This window comes from Nanorana parkeri, unplaced genomic scaffold (assembly GCF_000935625.1).
Source record: "Nanorana parkeri isolate BGI_ZX_2015 unplaced genomic scaffold, ASM93562v1 scaffold796, whole genome shotgun sequence".
In the NCBI taxonomy this organism is placed as follows: Eukaryota; Metazoa; Chordata; class Amphibia; order Anura; family Dicroglossidae; genus Nanorana; species Nanorana parkeri.
The window spans coordinates 31,544-37,543 of record NW_017307064.1 but is presented as its reverse complement, the minus strand read 5'-3'; positions in this window follow the sequence as shown (position 1 = coordinate 37,543).

Genomic DNA, 6,000 nt, shown 5'->3' with positions numbered 1-6,000 from the left:
TGTGTCTGCATCCCCCCTCTGCCAATCCCTACACTGGCTTCCACTCGCCCAGAGGCTAAAATTCAAAATATTAACAGTCACCTATAAAGCCATCCACAACTCCGCCCCCGGATATATCTCAGACCTTGTCTCTAAGTATCACCCTAACCGTCCCCTCCGCTCATCCATTGAACTCCTGCTTTCCAGCTCCCTTGTCCACTCCTCCCATACTCGCTTCCAGGACTTCTCTAGAGTCTCTCCCATCCTCTGGAACTCTTTACTCCAACCTGTCCGTCTTTCTCCCACCTTGACTGCCTTTAGGCGTTCCCTAAAGACTCATCTCTTCAGGGAAGCCTATCCCACCTCGACCTAACCACTGAACCTTCACATTCTCAAATAATTCATTCCCACAGCTACCTCCTCATGTATCATTTCCCCCTCCTCTTTCAGATTGTAAGCCCTCAGGGGCAGGGCCCTCCCTACCATCTTGTCTTGAATTGTATTGTAACTGTAATGTCTTCCTTACATTGTAAAGCGCTGCGCAAACTGTTGGCGCTATATAAATACTATGTAATAATAATAATATTGCATTACCACATCTTGATTGGTGCTACAATGCACGCCTCCCAAGAGATGCATTGGGGTGCCATTAAGAATGGAAGGCAATGCAATGCACCAGTACACCTGGAGTGCAGTACTGTGCTCTTGGAGATAGTGTATGCCAACTGCATGGATCCCATGTGTTTAGTGCAATACTATGGTGTAAATGGGTGCTTCATGATAGTGACAGACTGCAGCATAAATTTCATTTTTTATTTTCCCCATAGTTCTTTGTATAAAGAAAATTACAACCCAGTAGTCAAACTAATGTGAAGTCTAATGGAATATTTTCACTCTGAAGAAATAACCCTTTGAAATAAAAATCAATTAGTCTTTTATATTCCAAGTAAGAGAAGTGACATAAACATAAGGTTGAGTAGTTTAAAGAACTCCTTGGCTAATTTCAGAACAGAAATTGCTTTAGCAAAGCTGACAAAAAAAGTAGACATTACCACCCTGACAGCTATCTCATTAGACTAATAAAATAGTTGAAATGCTTCCTGTAAAGACAGCAGACACTAGAAGGTTGTAGAACTAAGTTGCACAAGAGATGTTTGACAATATGATTAGACAAGCTGGCATGACTTTCCCCTTCTTCTTAAACCATGTCTCCAATCTAACCTCACACATTATATATTATATTGTTGAGCGTAGGGGCACATTAGCCAAGCAGGAGCAGGATATGAATGGGCTGGGAATGGTGAGCAAGATTTAGTCAAATCTGGGTAGTAAAAAGAGGTATGAAAGTACATGGTTTAATCAGCAAGGTCACAGGCTCTCCAGAAAAGACTGTCAAATACCATTTTATACACATTTTTTGGCGGACTGGAAAATAGTCACAATCACATGCTCCAGCAGCAATTTTGTAAGTGTCTGCCGCCTGATAGGACATGTAAAAATACTTAAATCTTTTCCAGCAGAGTAATATAGTTTTGGTAGACCATGATATGATATTTACAGTGCTAGACCTTAAAAAAAAAATATCCTTTGGTTGAAATTTCAATTTAACCTTAGCATTCAGGAAAGGGAACTATGGTCGTCTTAATGTTTTTAACATACATAAATAAAACTGATCCATTACACCTACTCTTATCATTGTGCATGTTTTGGTATTTTAAAAACCATGCTTTTAAGATCTAGACTTTGTCATTTTATATTGTACAGTATGTCTACATAGCTAACCATACTTTTCTATGCAGGATTTGCCTTTCTGACCTTCTTATCTCACTGTAAGTCTACCATAAAAAGGTCTGTCTTAACAAGAGCAATACACTTACTGCAATATATGAAGGTGTAAGAATCCTACAATGCTTCTGGTAGCTAATGATCAATTGATCTAAGCTGCCTAGGTGTTAGCTTACATGATGGAAGTGTTTTTGGTACGAACTATGTACATTTTTTCATCAATCTTGTAGTGCTTTCCTAAAGAAAAAACTTACTATTAGGCCCCATTCAGACCAGAATATTTTGTAGCTCAGGTGCCTTAGGTGCTACCACGCTCAACAGGAGGAATCCCCCGTTCACACCTAAACGTTCTGTCGCTTGTAGCAAAATGCCCGTAGCTCAAAAAGGTCCAAGCTTCTATCGTGAAGCATTTTGAGCCCAATTAAATTCAATGGAAGCGCCTAAGAAATTCACAAAAATGTGCATTCTTTAAGCATTTTTTGCCTAAAAACTAGCTTTGCATTGGCTAAAAATAAAATAAAACACTTGCAAAAACACCCATACAAATGCTGAAACAAAATGCCCAAAAAAACAACCGATGATGACTAAGATACAACACATCATATCACTAGGGCTTTCAATAAATTGTGAAACCATTTTCCTTGTTCAGAATTATACGTTCTCCTTATTTTCTGATAGAAAAACAGGTATTAGGTTCATTAGGGGACTGAGAGTTCATTAGCCCTGTGAACTGCTTCATTAGCTCTGCTTTCTATCAGTGAGAGCTCAACATCACATTAAATAAACCTAGTAACGTTTCTATTGATCTAGAAACTCAAAGGAGGCATGAAAATGTCTAAAATGATTAAAACATTTGAATATATATTCTGAAATATTGGCATTTACAGAAAATGACCTTGACAATTCCTCAACTAGCCTGTTTTCCATCTATTGTAAAAAAGAAACATGTACAGAGAAAATACAAAAAAATGCCATAATTGTATGCGTCTTTTGAAAATAATGCTAGTTGCCTGGCTGTTATGTAAATCCAAAGGCTTTAATACATTAACCCTTCGTCACATAAAACATGCATGTAAACCAGGAGTTCTGATTTGGCTATAGGCTTGAAGTGGAACTTCCCCTTTGTAGTACCAGACAACTAGCATTTTCAGAAGGCAATGGCAGCGTCACTATTTCTCTTAGTTCAGGTTACCTTTAAAAACCAACAGCTCAAAAAAGCTGCATACATTCCAAGTACCGCAACACAAAAGGAGTTCAAAGTTTTACAGTCCTATAGTCAGAGCTATACCTCTCCAATTAGGAAAGCTCACTCTGCCTGCTGATTAGGGAGCTCTAGCTCTGATTCACCAGTTGACATGTTGGAACCTCTGCAGAGAGACCACCTGCTTCTCCACAGAGAGCAATGGTCTTTCTTTACAGCAGAGTGGCAGCAGACTTTTCTACTGCTGAGGCTGATGTTGCATTCTATTGAAAATATGTAATGCTTTGCACATGTTTTCTTTTGATGAACCTGAATATGTATTTAGCTCATTTGAAATGACCTGGGACTTTAATAGTTCCAAATTCAAGGTTCTCTAAGAAGACTGGATAAAGCACATACAGTATATATAATGTCAGGAATAGGTGGGTAGACCATAACTCTGGACTACTAGCACTAAAAGCTTGACTCCTCAATATATTTCCTGTGGACCTCTAATATTCATTTAAAAATATAACATGGCAGTTTCTACATTCTCTTTCTGTCAGACAGACTTCTACCTTTCCACAGTTGCTCACTGTCCCATTTGCAGAGCCCCTTAAATGCTGTTGATTCACATGCCAGGAGATCTTGAAGATCTGTCCCTATACAACAAGGTATCCCTCCCTAAGCACTTCTGAATCAACTAGCCACATGGCTCTACCTCCTATTGAAAGGTGTTGACTGCTAACATGCTCTTCCCCTCACTCCACACGGTGACTTCTCCAACATGGCTGTTAAGGTTTATAACTTGTAATCACTGTTTCTAGCCCACGCTGTGACTCCTTTCTCCATCCAAGCTACAAACATCATCTTTAAGAAAGATCTAGCTACCCGGAATATTCCTGTACAAGTGCTTTTATTATATTGTGTACAAAATACAATTACATTGCCAATAAAAGATAAACTGGCTACAAGTGATTAAAATTTCATATGCTTCAGGGTTACTCTAATGCTTGTATCTCAAGATCTGTAATTATTAGCCACTATTCCATGCCATGCCGGTGGGAAAGCCATGAGAGGATGATAGGTGCATCAAAGCCAGATTAAAATTGTGTAGAAATGCAAATTTTACATCTTCCTGATTTATTTGTATTGTTAATTTATAATTTCTCATAACTTTTCCTAGTCCTAGTGAACTAGTGAACTTTGGTTTGGGTTGGGATGAGCTTTTGGGTTCTGAGCTCAACCCAAACCCAGCCTGTTTATGGTATGGCAAATGGGCAAAGTGGCCATACTTGTTTGAAAACACCAGCGGGGGGTTCAGGCCAGTTTGTGGCCAGTTTATGCATCATTTAGTGGTCTTCAGATTTCCGACTGCTGTTTGTAAACAAACAAGTCCTATTTGAAGGATTACATTGTACTGTTTCACATTTACAGGTTTAGGCAGCCCTGAAGCATGTTATTTAAAGATTTTGTATATTTTTAATGTTGTTCTTTAAAAGACCCTCTCTCCACTGAACAGTATTGTTTTTAAAAAAAACTTTGTCTAATTTGCTTATCTCTGGTAGACCCCTTTAATCTTAACGGTTAACCTTTCTTTCATCAACAAAGTTGCAAAAACATAACATGACATAAAAATGTATAAAATGAAAATCCACCCATATTAGATATTAGATTTTAGGAAAGAGTTCAAATCTCTATTAGTTACTGCTGTTTGTATATTGCTGTTTGGGGAGTTCCAAAAAAAATCACAACTGCCACCAGCATAACTCTATGCTAATTTGGAGCTTTTATTATCATATAAAACATGCAGCATTTAGGAACCATGAAAGAGCCTTTTTCTGAGCCAACAGTGGTCCCTGTTGCCTGAGGGAGGAGCTCTTTGACAGTAGTGCTCCTTACGTATGTGACAATAAAAGCTTCAAATGAGTATTGAGCCTTGAAATGTGCTGCTGGCATTCATGAGCCACTGTGGCATCCTTCCTATCTTTGATATGTAACATAATCTGGAATGCACCATATAATCTACATACCGTATTGGAACAAAGTATTGTTTGGCCCTGCATCTGTTGCACATGTGTGTTATGGTCTTAGTCATTCCTATTATTACTATTGCATATGGTCCAGCTATAGAAATGCTTGAAGCTGTGGCCCACATGTGCAATAGATGAAGGGCCCTAACTTTATTAATGCAAAGACTGGGCAGGGCTACACAGTAAAGATCTTCAGGACAGGGCAGAAGGTAAGTATTATGCTGTGTGGGATATAATCAGGGGGGAGAGGGGAAGCTGTACAGACAACTTCATGAAAAAGAAAGTTAATTATTTACAAAAAGTGAATCTTTAGTTTTTATGTTAGTTTAATTATATGTAAACAATTAATTAAAATGATTTGAATTAGAATCACGCAACCATATGTTTTAGAAATGTTTCTGTTTTTACTATTTTCTTTCTTCTGGTTTCTTTTATGAGCATGTCTCTAGAGAAACTGGCAAAATCTAGTTTAAAAAGAAAGATGACCCCTGCCATTATAGCTTAGAGGCTATACATAAAAGTCTTATCACCAAACATTTGTATATTTGTAGCCATTCCAATAAAAAAAAAAGAACATAGTCTTTTTCTTGCTTTTAACATACTAATCTGGCTTCTGCATGGGTGATATAAATGTGAAATGGATCTATCACATTTGTTTTTATGACTGATGCCATCAAACTTATCTATGGATACGACTATATGACGAATAGCCATCTGCACTCTCTTTTCCTGCACACAGCTTTAAAACTGAATTCCAGACAGACATTTAAAAGTAGTATTTTATAAGGTTGTAAATTTAAGAATAGTTAAAGAAGAACTCTGGGAAAACCAAAAACGTACCCTTGCGGTGGGGCTATACCCCACACTGCAAGGGTTCAGGGCTCATTTTGCCCAGGGGACTAAAATAAAGCAGATTTACTTATCTGATCTTCTGTCCCACTGGCTCCCTCCTAGACTGGTCCCCTGGGCTCTGGTGGTCTATGGACCGTTGACTTAATCTCGTCTTATGTAGGCCTATTGACC